The sequence below is a fragment of the Ranitomeya variabilis genome, chromosome 2 (genome assembly GCF_051348905.1).
Source record: "Ranitomeya variabilis isolate aRanVar5 chromosome 2, aRanVar5.hap1, whole genome shotgun sequence".
NCBI lineage: Eukaryota > Metazoa > Chordata > Amphibia > Anura > Dendrobatidae > Ranitomeya > Ranitomeya variabilis.
In genome coordinates, this window is record NC_135233.1 from 929,349,288 (window position 1) to 929,365,361 (window position 16,074).

At 41.9% G+C, this 16,074-nt stretch overlaps 1 protein-coding gene across 1 annotated transcript in view; it reads right to left on the reverse strand.

Annotated features, from left to right (window-relative positions):
- Nucleotides 1-16,074, reverse strand: part of SCHIP1 (schwannomin interacting protein 1) — an 867,777-nt gene that overhangs the window by 603,732 nt on the left and 247,971 nt on the right. The gene's annotated exons all lie outside the window — the stretch shown is intronic.

The following is a 16,074-nucleotide window of genomic DNA, read 5'->3' on the forward strand; positions in this document are numbered from 1 at the left end:
ATTCTGAGTCCCTTCAGAACATCTGAGTGACAATGGGATATGACTGGCAGCCACAGAAAGATAAATGGTGCCTTTTTGAACTCGGGAGTGCTTGAGGCATGAATATTTTGTAGATTTTAATGAAGCAGAATCAGAAAAAAATATTGCTTTTGCTTTATTCTGTGCAATTTTTGCTTAAAGGGGAAGGATATGGTCTCCAATTATTTTCATTATTATATGCAATCCCTTCTTGCCTTTGAATTTTCATAGTAATCATCCATCAATGAACTCCAGAGCTTATAGAACAATTCAGGGGAGTTTGTTTTTTTTGCATTGTGTTCTAACAACCTCAGGCAAAAGCCACTCAGAAAGCATCTAGTTATAAAAAAAAGAATAATTTTTATAAATGCAGCCGATTCTTAGGTTGACTGCACAGACATAATTTATTTGCACAGACATAATTTATTTGCATTCCAGTGCCAGTATTATATTGTACCAAGTTCTTGAGGCTGGACAAATCCTAGGAGCCTGGTAGATAGTACACATAAACATTTATCAAAGTTACCAATCACTTTGGGTTGTTATCTATTGGTATCTATTTTTCTAAATAGTGAAAAAGGAAATTAGATTCTTTTGTGGTCTAAGACTAGATTCACACCTATAGTCTCAGGTAATTTGTAAGGCTGCCGTCACACTAGCAGTATGTGTTCAGTATTTTACATCAGTATTTGTAAGCCAAAACCAGGAGTGGGTGATAAATGCAGAAGTGGTGCATATGATGTAAAATACTGACCAAATACTGCTAGTGTGACGGCAGCCTAATCCTGGTTTACTTTTGAGGAGAGGCCTTAAAGGAAAAATGACAGAGGATGATGCTGGCTAAACCACGGGCAGCACTGAAAATTTGGAATTCCTTGCCTGAGGATGTGGTGATGGTGAACTCAGTTGAGGGGTTCAAGAGAGGCCTTGATGTCTTCCTGGAGCATAACAATATTGTATTTTACAGTTATTAGGTTCTTTAAAAAGACGTAGATCTGGGGATTTATTCTGATGGAATATAGGCTGAACTGGATGGACAAATGTTTTTTTTGGGCCTTGCTAACTATGTTACTATGTAATATTATGCTTGACGAAGGCCAACATATCAGCGAAACATTGCATGTTGGATTTGAAATATAGTTTATGAAATTTTCTTTTGGAGAGCTGCTTCCAATGTTCTGTTTGAATCCATATTTAGGTTGATACATGGGACTAAGTCCCCCACGGAGCATGTACGCATTAGCCATTTAATACTGGGAGTGCTGTTCAACCTTTTGCCATTTCTATATTTCTACTTAAAGGCAATATGCCAGCAAAAACATGACTGTTTAAACCAACACAGACACTCTAGGGCACCATCAGTGTGGGTGAGTAGATAAGGGCACCTTTCCCCTGTTATGGTAAATATTTATACTTTGCTTTGATTATTATTTGGACACTTGAATATACTTAAATATCTTTGATGATTTTGTATTTTAGTATTGGCTTTATCAGTGTTATTTTTAAAAGCAATAGCACAGGTTGTTTTCTCTGATATAGAGGTGTCTGTGTGTTAAACATTCCTCTTTGTTTCTGAAAGTATAGTAAACTGGGTAGAACCAGTGAGAAAGGAATTTTGACAGAATCCATAATTTACGATTTTGTTATTCCCAACTTAAATATCTATTCTCTTACCTAATGTAATGTAAGAAGCCATTCCCACTTTCCTTATCTCTGTGGTTGTGATAAAGACTTGTGACTGGGAATCTGAGAACCAGACAATAACTGTACACTGACAGACACTAGCTGTGTGTAATTTCTTGCCTCCGATGCATTGTATTTATTTTATTTCATTTTAATTTGAACCAATAATGGCAGATTGGAGATATTTTGTATCTCCACCCAAATTAGCTCTCCTTGGAAAGGGCTCCCACAACAGCCCCTATTTTTTTTCCATCTATCTGTAAATCCAGAGATGTCTATCAAAGAAGACAGGGCAGAGGTAAATGGAATGCATTGAACTGTTTGGCTGCTAGAAGGGGGTTTTAAGAGCCTGAGCTTGGTTTGAACAGTTATTTTGTGCTGATTAAATAACCTGTAATGCATTATTTAAATTTATATTAATGGAGCAACCCTCATCACAGACATTTATGCTGTATCCACTGAATAAAAACCACAAATAAGAAACTAACCATGAGTCCCATATTAGACATTTCTAGGATAACCACTGGTTTATTTTTAAAGCCTGACACCTACACTTAAATAAATGAATGCATGCATGGCATAACAGGCTTCTCCAAAAACATCCATGTGACATAATGGTCCCAATTCATTGAAACTGGCATTTTGCACGCAGTCATAATGACACCACCCCTGGAGTAAGATGAGCCGTATTCATTAAGAGGTGGCGGCCTCTTGCATCTTGCAACAGCTGTACACCTCTGCCAGAAATGCTACTCCAGCCAGGGAGTAAAGTACATTTCTGGCATAGTATGTGCCACTAAAGTGGCATAAATTTTGATCAATTTCAGGCGAAGTTTGGTGGAACTAGATGGAACTAGTTTAAAAACACCAAAATTCGCATTCCAGTTGTACAATGATTTACTAGTATTTTACGTTTTTTATGCTAGAAAACTTGGCAAAACACTTTGACTCTCGGCAATAGTTTTTTTGTATTCAGACAGAGCCAAATGTGTACTACGTAACTATTTACAAAAGTTTACCATTAGATATGAATACATTTGCCACTGACTTCTATTGAAAAGCTGTAAAGTGCACCTTAATATATTAGCAGCTCACATTTTTCAATATTGTTAAAAGGAATATTCAGCATTAAGTGCTGATCAACCAAACAGCCAGTCAACTGGCACTTGTTATATTTGCAACCATATGTTTTCAAAATGTACAGGGATGAATGATCGCCAGTATGATTGTTTGCCTCCATACATTTTTCATAATTGTCTGCAGAACGTTCACTTTTTGTGGCCTCAAAAAAAATTGTGCCACAATTTAGTTATCAAAGGCAAGGCAATACTTCTCATTAAGTAGAACGTTGGTCATGTCAATATTGGAACAAGCCTGACTAATGTAATTGCTGAAATAATCCCTTGCAGTAGCCTTGTCCTGTTTCCTAGTGTATTAATCTATAAGGCCATAAGGGCTTAGATGAACCAAGAAGCCTAATAATCACAGAAGACACTCGTGTGGCGGCTCGGCTTCCGATATTTTTTACTCTAGAATACAGAGTACAGAGAGCAGGTGCCTTGTGAGTAAAAGCTGCCTGAAGAATGAGTATGTCATGGCTTATAATTGCTTCAGGGTTTCTGAATCCTGAAGCCGTTTAAAGTAATACAAGACAAAACATGTACATAGCAATGCCGCTTTGACATTGATGTGCATTATGTTCACTTTAACCCTTTGCTGACCGAGCCAATTTTGACCTTAATGACCAAGTCAAATTTTACAATTTTGACCAGTGTCACTTTATGTGGCAATAACTCTTCAACGTATCCCACTGATTCTCAGAATGCTGTTTTTGTGACATATTGTACTCCATGATAGTGGTAATATTTCTTCAATACAACTTACACTTATTTATGAAAGAAATTACAATTGGCAAAAATTTAAAAAAATTAGCAATTTTTGTAAATTTAAATTTTTGTGCCCTTAAATCAGAGCATTATTTCACACAAAATATTTTTAAAAATAACATTTACCACATGTTTACATTACATCAGTACAAACTTGGAAACTTTTTTTTTGTTTGTTAGGAAGTTATACGGGTTAAAAGTTATATAAACATATAACTGAATACGTATTTCAGAACAATGGTAGAAAACTTTATTACATTGTAAAAAAACAACAATACAGGATAAAAGCAGCCAATAGTGCTTGGGTGAGCCAAAGAAACAGAAAAGGCATCACCATTGAGTGGGCAAAATAGTCACAAAAAACTGCAGTACAATCGATCAAAACATGGATCATAGATAACAGGGATACAAATCAGTTACAGGCTAAATAGTGCCATCATATATATCAAAACAAAACCCCTAGTGCTAAGATCCAAAGATCCCCAATACATAAGAATAGTAACGTATGTGGACCGTAGACTATGGGGTTAGGAATACATAACAAATTGCATATAATCAATTATGCCTCTTACAAACCAAGAGAGGCCCCTGGTACTAAGGTCCATAACTCTCCAATACATTAACAAAGAAGTACGTGCAGTGAAATGCAAGCATGATAACACTAATGACTTACCAACACCCAAATGGCGATCCCGCAACCCCTATGCGCATTTCGGCGGCGTGCCTTCGTCAGTAGGGAAACCTACTGTTTGGGCTCATGGCAGGACTTGGAAAGGGAAGGAGCATCGTTTAACTTTTTGATCCCATTTTGGAAACTAGAACCCTCAAAGAATTTATCCAGGGGTATAGTGAGCATTTTGAACCCACCGGTACGACACAGAATTTGATAACATTAGATTGTCATATTGAAAATGTCATCATTAGTGTTCAGCGCAAGTGCTCGCTACTCCAATTTGCATCGGGTGCTCGGGTATACGCCAAATAATACGGGTGCTCGAGTGACATGCTCCTGTCCCGGCCCCGCATGTTTCACAGCTGTTAGACACCCCCAAAAATCATGTGGTGATCTGGGATACTCCATGAATACCAGAACACTCGATGCAAACTTGAGTAGAGACCACTTGCACTCAACACTAGCCATCATATTGTCATCATTTTTTTTTACTTTTGAAAAACCCCAATTCTAACTGCAACCCTAACACAACCCCATTTCTCTATTTTCTGATATTTTAGATCATATCAGAGGAGAGAGAACAGAATTTTAAACTTGACTTTTTTTTGTGATTGCTGTTACAGGGGACTGTCAAAACCAGCCCTGATCATGTTCTCCAGGGTAGCTGACACCCTGGAGATTTTCTGACGCTGGGGGGCACTATACTATAAACTATATTTTTCAGCACCATTAAAAAGTGGCGATTATGAATAAGTAAATAAGTACCTTTGACTCCTTCATGACCCTTTTTCGGTTTTACGTTTTTGTTTTTAGCTCCCCTCCTTCCCAGAGCCATAACTTTTTTATTTTTCCATCAATATGGCCATGTGAGGGCATATTTTTTGTGGAACAAGTTGTACTTTTGAACAAGGTTATTGGTTTTAGCATGTCATGTACTAGAAAACGGGAAAAAAATTCCAAGTGCCGTGAAATTGCAAAAAAAGTGCAATCTCACACTTGTTTTATGTTTGGCTTTCATGCTAGGTTCACTTAATGCTAAAACTGACCTACCATTTTGATTCTCCAGGTCATTACGAGTTCATAGACACCAAATATGTCTAGGTAATTTTTTATCTAAGTGGCAAAAAAAAATTCCAAACTTTACTTAAAAAAAAAATTGCGCAATTTTTCCGATACCCGCAGCGTCTCCATTTTTTGTGATCTGGGGTTGGGTGAGGCCTTATTTTTTGTGTGCAAAGCTGACATTTTTAATAATACCATTTTTGTGAAGATACGATCTTTTGATCGCCCAGTATTTCATTTTAATGCAATGTCAACGCGACAAAAAAAACGTATTTCTGGAGCTTCAAATTTTTTTTATCCCTACGCCGTTTAGCGATAAGGTTCATTCTTTTTTTATTGATGGATCGGGCGATTATGAATGCGGCGATACCAAATATGTGTAGGTTTGATTTTTTTTATTGTTTTATTTTGAATGGGGCGAAAGGGTGGTGATTTAAACTTTTATATATATTTTTTTTTCATATTTTTTTAAAGCATTTTTTTTTACTTTTGCCATGCTTCAATAGCCTCCATGGGAGGCTTGAAGCTGGCATAGCCTGATCGGCTCTGCTACATAGGAGCGATGCTCAGATCGCTCTTATGAAGTAAAATTACTGCATAATAATAATAATAATTTCTATGAGCACCGACCACAGGGTGGCGCTCACAGCAATCCGGCATCAACAACCATAGAGGTCTTCAATAGACCTCTGGTTGTCATGCCGATGCATCACTGACCCCCGATCACGTGACGGGGGTCTGCGATACGAGCATTTCTGGCCCAATGGCCAGAAGCGCTAGATAAATGCCGCTGTCAGCGTTCGACAGCGGCATTTAACTAGTTAATAGCGGCGGATGGATTGCGATTCCACCCGCCGCTAGTGCGGGCACATGTCAGCTGTACAAAACAGCTGACATGTCCCGGCTTTGATACTATCCCGTACTCCCGTATCCCGTATCTCGTACTATCCCGTCCGAGGTCAGAGATTGGTTAACTGCCGCTGTTAAAAGGCGTACAAGCGGTTGTTAAAGGGAACTTGTCAGCAGGATTGTGCTGAGTAACCTACAGACAGTGTCATGTTGGCGCCATCATACTGATTAAAGTGATACTTTAGTTGATGAACTCAATCTTGTGGTTGTTGCTTAATCTTTATTTTCATTTTTGAGTTAATGATATACTCATGCGACCTGTGGAGGGGTCTTCATGTGGTGCTCTGATTAGCTATTCATCAGTATGGCTTCTGACAGGTCACTGATCCCTCAGTGACCTGCCCCCTAATGTACATAATGAATATTATATATATAGCTTGGGAAAAAAAACCTGATCTGATAGCTACTATTGTGCCGCCTCCATCTTGATAGAGAAAAAAAAGGGTGCATGCTTTAAATCCACAAAATGTCAATTTCTCTTGCTGGTATGCTGCGATTTATGTGCAGATTTTGCCCATAGGCTTGCATTAGATCTGTAGGTAAAAAATGCACATACGTTTTTAGTGCGTTTCCACAGTGGAAACACATAAAAAACACAGGTAATCTGCACACTGGTATATCAATAAAGTTTTCTGAAAGCCAAATACCAGGAAGTATGAAAAATAAGACAGCTTTATTTAAGGTATGGAACACCAAACAGAGACAAAAACCACGGCATCAAAAAAACATAAAAATGCATGCAAAAAAAATGCACTGGCTTCCTTCCCTTTATGTATGTCCCCCATCCTGGGCCCCTTCCTGGTATATATGTCCCCTATCCTGAGCCCTTTTCAGATCTATATGTCCACCAATCTGTGCCCCTTCCTGGAATATATGAATATATCTCACCATCCTGGATTCCTTCCTTTTATATATGTCCCTCATCTTGATATATATGTCCCACCCATTCTGGGCCCGTTCCTGGTGTATATTCCCCCATACTGGGTTCCTTTCTTTCATATATGTCCCCCATCCTGGCATACTTTATATGCCTCACATCCTAATTTCCTTCCTTTTAAATATGTCCCCATCCTGGCATATACATCCCCCATTCTGAGTTCCTTCCTTTTACATAGGTCCCCCACCCTGGCATATATGACCCCATCCTAGGTTCATTCTTTTTATATTTGTCCCCCATCCTTGGCCCCTTCCTGGTATATACAGTGGGGAATATGTTATGACCCCAATGGCGAGGGTCTCAGAGGAACGTGGAAGTCTGCAAGATACAAAAATCCAGCTCATAGGGCAGTGGTAACTGGGTTGACCATATATCTACTCCTAACGCCAACACTAGAAGTAGCCGGGGATCATTCCTACGTTGATTCTAGATGACACGCGCCAGCCGGAGAATCTAACTACCCCTAGTAGAAGAAAATAAAGACCTCTCTTGCCTCCAGAGGAAGGGACCCCAAAGCAGGATACAAGCCCCCCACAAATAATAACGGTGAGGTAAGAGGAAATGACAAACACAGAAATGAACCAGGTTTAGCACAGAGAGGCCCGCTTACTAATAGCAGAATAAAGAAAGGTAACTTATATGGTCAACAAAAACCCTATCAAAATCCACACTGGAAATTCAAGAACCCCCGAACCGTCTAACGGTCCGGGGGGAGAACACCAGCCCCCTAGAGCTTCCAGCAAAGATCAGGATACAGATTAGGAACAAGCTGGACAAAAATACAAAACAAAACAAATAGCAAAAAGCAAAATAGCAGACTTAGCTGATATAACCGGAACCAGGATCAGTAGACAAGAGCACAGCAGATTAGCTCTGATAACTACGTTGCCAGGCATAGAACTGAAGGTCCAGGGAGCTTATATAGCAACACCCCTGACTAACGACCCAGGTGCGGATAAAAGGAATGACAGAAAAACCAGAGTCAAAAATCTAGTAACCACTAGAGGGAGCAAAAAGCAAATTCACAACAGTACCCCCCCCTTAGTGAGGGGTCACTGAACCCTCACCACGACCACCAGGGCGATCAGGATGAGCGGCATGAAAGGCACGAACTAAATCGGCCGCATGAACATCGGAGGCGACCACCCAGGAATTATCCTCCTGACCATAGCCCTTCCACTTGACCAGGTACTGAAGCCTCCGCCTGGAGAGGCGAGAATCCAAGATCTTCTCCACCACGTACTCCAACTCGCCCTCAACCAACACCGGAGCAGGAGGCTCAGCAGAAGGAACTACAGGCACAATGTACCGCCGCAACAAGGACCTATGAAATACATTGTGAATAGCAAACGACACAGGAAGATCCAGACGAAAAGATACAGGATTAAGGATTTCCAATATCTTGTAAGGACCAATGAAGCGAGGTTTAAATTTTGGAGAGGAGACCTTCATAGGAATAAAGCGAGAAGAAAGCCACACCAAATCCCCAACGCGTAGTCGGGGACCCACACCGCGGCGGCGGTTGGCAAAGCGCTGAGCCCTCTCCTGTGACAACTTCAAGTTGTCCACCACATGATTCCAGATCCGCTGCAACCTATCCACCACAGAATCCACCCCAGGACAGTCAGAAGGCTCCACATGACCCGAAGAAAAGCGAGGATGGAAACCAGAGTTGCAGAAAAAAGGCGAAACCAAGGTGGCGGAACTAGCCCGATTATTAAGGGCAAACTCAGCCAACGGCAAGAATGTCACCCAATCGTCCTGATCAGCAGAGACAAAGCACCTCAAATAAGCCTCCAAAGTCTGATTGGTTCGCTCCGTCTGTCCATTAGTCTGAGGATGGAAAGCAGATGAAAACGACAAATCAATGCCCATCCTACTACAAAAGGATCGCCAGAACCTAGAAACGAACTGGGATCCTCTGTCTGACACAATATTCTCAGGGATGCCGTGCAAACGAACCACGTTCTGGAAAAACACAGGAACCAGATCGGAAGAGGAAGGCAGCTTAGGCAAAGGAACCAAATGGACCATCTTGGAGAAGCGATCACATATCACCCAGATGACAGACATGCCCTGAGACACCGGAAGATCAGAAATGAAATCCATGGAGATATGTGTCCAAGGTCTCTTCGGGACAGGCAAGGGCAAGAGCAACCCGCTGGCACGAGAACAGCAAGGCTTAGCTCGAGCACAAGTACCACAGGACTGCACAAATGACCGCACATCCCTTGACAAGGAAGGCCACCAAAAGGACCTGGCCACCAGATCTCTGGTGCCAAAAATTCCCGGGTGACCTGCCAACACCGAGGAATGAACCTCGGAAATGACTCTGCTGGTCCACTTATCCGGGACAGTCTGTCAGGTGGACAAGACTCAGGCCTATCAGCCTGAAATCTCTGCAACACACGTCGCAGATCCGGAGAAATAGCTGACAAGATAACTCCATCCTTAAGAATACCAACAGGATCAGCGACTCCAGGAGCATCAGGCACAAAGCTCCTAGAAAGAGCATCGGCCTTCACATTCTTTGAACCTGGTAAATACGAGACAACAAAATCAAAGCGGGAGAAAAACAATGACCAGCGGGCCTGTCTCGGATTAAGGTGTTTAGCAGACTCGAGATACATCAGATTTTTGTGATCAGTCAAGACCACCACACGATGCTTAGCACCCTCGAGCCAATGACGCCACTCCTCAAATGCCCATTTCATGGCCAACAACTCCCGATTGCCCACATCATAATTTCGCTCGGCAGGCGAAAATTTCCTAGAGAAAAAGGCACAAGGTTTCATAACAGAGCAACCAGGGCCTCTCTGCGACAAAACGGCCCCTGCTCCAATCTCTGAAGCATCCACCTCAACCTGAAAGGGAAGTGAGACATCGGGCTGGCACAAAACAGGCGCCGAAGTAAACCGGCGTTTTAACTCCTGGAAAGCCTCCACGGCAGCAGGAGCCCAGTTAGCTACATCGGAGCCCTTCTTGGTCATATCCGTCAAAGGTTTCACAATGCTAGAAAAATTTGCGATAAAACGACGGTAGAAGTTAGCGAAACCCAAGAACTTCTGAAGACTCTTAACTGACGAGGGCTGAGTCCAATCAAGAATAGCTCGGACCTTGACTGGGTCCATCTCCACAGCAGAAGGGGAAAAAATGAACCCCAAAAAGGGAACCTTCTGTACACCAAAGAGACACTTTGAGCCCTTGACAAACAAAGAATTTTCACGCAAAATTTTAAAGACCAACCTGACCTGCTCCACATGCGAGTCCCAATTATCAGAAAAAACCAAAATATCATCCAGATAAACTATCAAAATTTTATCCAGATACTTCCGGAAAATGTCATGCATAAAGGACTGAAAAACTGAAGCAATAAATGTTGGCGGGCACCACTATAAGGGATCTCCCATCGCATGCCAAAGAACGCACCATAAGTATATAGCAAAGAAAAGAGAGGCATGCACAGGACGGGGATCACCACACAGATAATATAATTTCAAATAAATTTTATTCAGAACACAACAACACTAAACACTGCAATAGACTGTTTAAAAACAAGTAAGATCACACATATGGTAAATACAAAGACCTATAATAAGGTCATGCCCAGGTCCTGAACCCCACACCCCTCAGTATGGCTAAAGCAAGAGGGTGATAAATTGCTCAAAAGGGACTGGTGAGAAAGAGTAATATACCAGGATCCACCATGAAAAAGCACAACCTCAGCCAGATCAATAATATACATACAATATGCAAGCATGAGCATCTCAGAGTCCAAATACAACCTGTCCTAAAGTAGATTCCAATCCCTATGGAAAATCCTAGGGTGGTGAAAGGTAAGCCAGGAGGGGGGAGGAGGACCCGGGCACTAAATGCCCAACGCGTGTCGCCAGGAAGCCTGGCTTCTTCAGGGGCAGTAGGTACAGTGTGTGTGCAGGCGTTATATATACCTTAATAATTATCAGACCAGGAACAGCTGGGGTCCAAGGGGAGATCGCAAGGTACATGGCGCCGAAGCTGACCGGAAAACCGGAAGTAACAAAGACGCCGGCGTCTGCGCAATAGGAGAGAAGAGCTCAGAGTAAAGATTTCCCTAAGTCCAGGCATCTGGTCAGTGCGCAGGCGCCGTCCGGCGCGTGCGCACTAAGAACCAGCATCGTAAGAGCCCATAATAATACTCTCGGCCGAGAGAAGGATCCACAGGGAAGAAACAGGAGTTTTAAAGAAAGTGGTATCTGTGGGGCAAAGAGCATAATACCTGCCGGAGGCACAAAGAGGAGATATCCACATATATACAGATACATATGTTGAACGATAGTTTAACAATGTTGCCACAATAGCTCCTTCATAGGCAGATAATTAAGTAAATAGAATAATACTAATGAACATAGAACAATAAATGATAACAGATATACACATAAATACATATACAAAGAAGAAAAAAGAAGAATAAACTAATGAGAGGAATATGAAGAAAAATATATATATAAAATAATAAAGAAAAAAAAAAAAAAAAAAAAAGAAAAAATTTTTTAATAATAAATGGATGGGTAATAAAGAAAAACATACAAAAACAAACACCACATATATGCATAAATATGCACAACTACATACACATAAAAGTAATAAATACAAATATCAACATAAGCTCCATAAGTCTAATCCCATTATTACACCAACGAAAAAGAAAAAGAACAAAAAATGCAGTATAATACTATCTAGAACAGAAGGTCACTTTTCGGGACATAAGATGTTGGAACAGTTATAAAGCACATGTAGAGTCCTCAAAGAACACATGCAATAGATGATGGGGCTATTTATAATAGCCAGAGAATAGAAGTTCCTCATTTAGTCCATGTGGGGTACAGCTCTGTAGGTCGTGGATCCACCTGGATTCACACCTTAACAGTTTTTTCACTCTGTCCCCACCTCTAATATTGAGTGGGACCACCTCCAACCCCATTATCCTTAGGCCCTTGGTGTGGCCACAATGGACATCAAGAAAATGGGTCGCCACCGATGAAATATTCTTGCCCTTCTCTCGGTCCTTCTGGGCCATGGCAATGTTGGACAGGTGTTGCTGAACCCTTCTTCGCAATTCTTGGGTTGTTTGACCTACATAGATCTTCGGACAATCACAGATTAGAGCGTAGACCAGCGACCGAGTTTTACAATTGACGAAAATCTTCCTGGGTTTGATCTGAAAAGGAGAGATAGGTAATGACAAACCATCCTGGGCAATAGTGAATTGACAAACATTGCAATTTCCACAAGGATAGGTGCCAAAAATCCTCATACCCCTATTAAGCCTAGTGGTAGGGCGAACAAAGTGACTATGACAAAGTAAGTCCTTGAGATTTCTAGCCCTCCTAGCTATAAGTTTGGGCTTATCCGAGATATGTGGTTTCAACTTCGGTTCACTTAGTAAAATACCCCAACTCCGATCTAGAAGTTTGTACACATCACCCCACTGATTGTTGAACGCGGTAACAATACCAAGAGGTCTTGAGGACTCACATGTACGTCTTTGGAATAGATCCGATCGTACACTGTTACTTGCTCTCTGGTAGGCAGAGGAAATAATGGCCTTGGGGTATCCCCGATGTTTAAAACGGTCAGTCAATTTCCGAGCCTCCCTGTTGAAATCAGCCGTCATGCTACAATTCCTTCTCAACCGAAGAAATTGGCCAGTTGGAATGCCATTTTTTAGATGTCTAGGATGGAAGCTAGAGTAATGTAGCAGGCTGTTCGTAGCTGTAGGTTTACGAAAAAGGGTAGTAGTGACATACGAACCATCTAGAATTAGTTTGAGGTCAAGGAACTCCACCGATGTCCGTGACAGATGTGAGGTAAGCCTGATGTTGAAGGAGTTGTTGTTGAGGTCCGCAAGAAAAAGATAATAATCCTCCTCTGTACCTGTCCAAAACATTACCACATCATCAATAAAACGAAGCCACTTCTGGCAGTGTTCCTTGAATGCCGCATGTTGGAAAACTACAGACTCCTCCCACCACCCTAAAAAAAGGTTTGCATATGAAGGTGCACAACGTGCCCCCATAGCCGTACCCTTTACCTGTCTATAAAATGTTCTATCAAACACAAAATAGTTTTTATCGAGGACAAAAAATAAAAGATCAAGAATGAACTGATCATGTCCTCTGTCCCCTGTACTATTGTGTTCCAAGAAAAATGAGACGGCTCTGAGGCCCATGTCATGATTGATGCTGGTATATAGGGACTCGACATCCAAAGTGATCAACAACGTGCCTGATGGTAGAGCAATATCCTGAAGGAGTTGGATCAAATGTGTCGAGTCCCTAATAAACGATTTTAATGACATGGCCATAGGCTGAAGGAAAAAATCCAGATAGGTACAGGGTTTCTCAAATAGACTATTGATGCCAGACACAATTGGCCTACCTGGGGGTTTCTCCAAAGACTTGTGCACCTTAGGGAGCAAGTAGAAAGTTGGTATCACAGGATAGTCTGTAGTCAAGAAATCCACCTCCTTCTTGTTCAAAATACCAGATCGAAACACTTGTTCGACAAGTTGGTCCAGTTTCCTCTTAAAGATCTCAGTGGGATCAGCAGGTAGGCGTCTGTAGCATGTAGAGTCCCCTAATTGCCGTTCAACCTCCTGTAAATAAAGGGAATTAGGCCATAAAACAATGTTACCCCCCTTATCCGCTTCACGGATCAGAAACTCCTTATTATTCTGTAGACCCAAAAGGGCCTTCCGTTCAGATGGACTCAAATTCCTGTTCTTATTACCATCCAAACGTAGAGTCTGTATATCTCTACATATACGGTTAAAGAAGATCTGAACCACAGGGAAAAGGGAGAGAGATGGAGTGGCTTGTGAAGGCAGTCTTCCAGAGAATCTTTTCCTAGTTGGATCCGTATCATTTTCCTCAAGCAAGTCCATAAGATCCCTAAGGACTTGTCTTTCATCATTCGGAAGTTGGTCAGCTAGAGAAGGATGGTGATACAAAAGTTTAAAGATTAACTGACGGCAAAACAAATAAACATCCTTGACAAGGGTGAATTTATCAAGTATATTCATGGGAGAAAAAGACAATCCCTTGGTCAAAACCGTTGTTTCTGTTAATGTCAAGGTATGTGTTGACAAATTAATAATCTGAAGGTTACCTGGGTCCTGGGGGTCTTCATGTTCCAACAGGGATGGTAGAGTCAAAGTTAATAATTCCTGCGGTTGAACCTCGTCTCCCGTTTGTGCAATGGGAGGCTATTGTGGCAACATTGTTAAACTATCGTTCAACATATGTATCTGTATATATGTGGATATCTCCTCTTTGTGCCTCCGGCAGGTATTATGCTCTTTGCCCCACAGATACCACTTTCTTTAAAACTCCTGTTTCTTCCCTGTGGATCCTTCTCTCGGCCGAGAGTATTATTATGGGCTCTTACGATGCTGGTTCTTAGTGCGCACGCGCCGGACGGCGCCTGCGCACTGACCAGATGCCTGGACTTAGGGAAATCTTTACTCTGAGCTCTTCTCTCCTATTGCGCAGACGCCGGCGTCTTTGTTACTTCCGGTTTTCCGGTCAGCTTCGGCGCCATGTACCTTGCGATCTCCCCTTGGACCCCAGCTGTTCCTGGTCTGATAATTATTAAGGTATATATAACGCCTGCACACACACTGTACCTACTGCCCCTGAAGAAGCCAGGCTTCCTGGCGACACGCGTTGGGCATTTAGTGCCCGGGTCCTCCTCCCCCCTCCTGGCTTACCTTTCACCACCCTAGGATTTTCCATAGGGATTGGAATCTACTTTAGGACAGGTTGTATTTGGACTCTGAGATGCTCATGCTTGCATATTGTATGTATATTATTGATCTGGCTGAGGTTGTGCTTTTTCATGGTGGATCCTAGTATATTACTCTTTCTCACCAGTCCCTTTTGAGCAATTTATCACCCTCTTGCTTTAGCCATACTGAGGGGTGTGGGGTTCAGGACCTGGGCATGACCTTATTATAGGTCTTTGTATTTACCATATGTGTGATTTTACTTGTTTTTAAACAGTCTATTGCAGTGTTTAGTGTTGTTGTGTTCTGAATAAAATTTATTTGAAATTATATTATCTGTGTGGTGATCCCCGTCCTGTGCATGCCTCTCTTTTCTTTGCTATATACTTATGGACTGAAAAACTGAAGGCGCATTGGAGAGCCCAAAAGGCATCACCAAGTACTCAAAATGACCTTCGGGCGTATTGAATGCGGTTTTCCATTCATCACCTTGCTTAATGCGCACAAGGTTGTACGCACCACGAAGGTCTATCTTGGTGAACCACTTGGCACCTTTAATCCGGGCAAACAAGTCAGACAACAGCGGCAAAGGATACTGAAATTTGACAGTGATCTTATTTAAAAGCCGATAATCAATACAAGGCCTCAAAGATCCGTCCTTTTTAGCCACAAAAAAGAATCCCGCCCCAAGAGGGGAAGAAGAAGGACGAATATGTCCTTTCTCCAGAGACTCCTTGATATACGAACGCATAGCGGTATGTTCAGGTACCGACAGATTAAACAGTCTTCCCTTAGGAAATTTACTGCCTGGGATCAAATCTATAGCACAGTCACAGTCCCTATGAGGAGGCAATGCACTGGACCTGGACTCGCTAAAGACATCCTGATAATCAGACAAATACTCCGGAACTTCCGAAGGCGTAGAAGAAGCAATAGACACAGGCAGGGAATCCCCATGAATACCACGACAGCCCCAACTTGACACTGACATAGCCTTCCAGTCCAGGACGGGATTATGGGTCTGTAACCATGGCAGCCCTAAAACAACCAAATCATGCATTTTATGTAAAACAAGAAAACGTATCACCTCGCGGTGTTCAGGAGTCATGCACATGGTAACCTGTGTCCAATACTGCGGTTT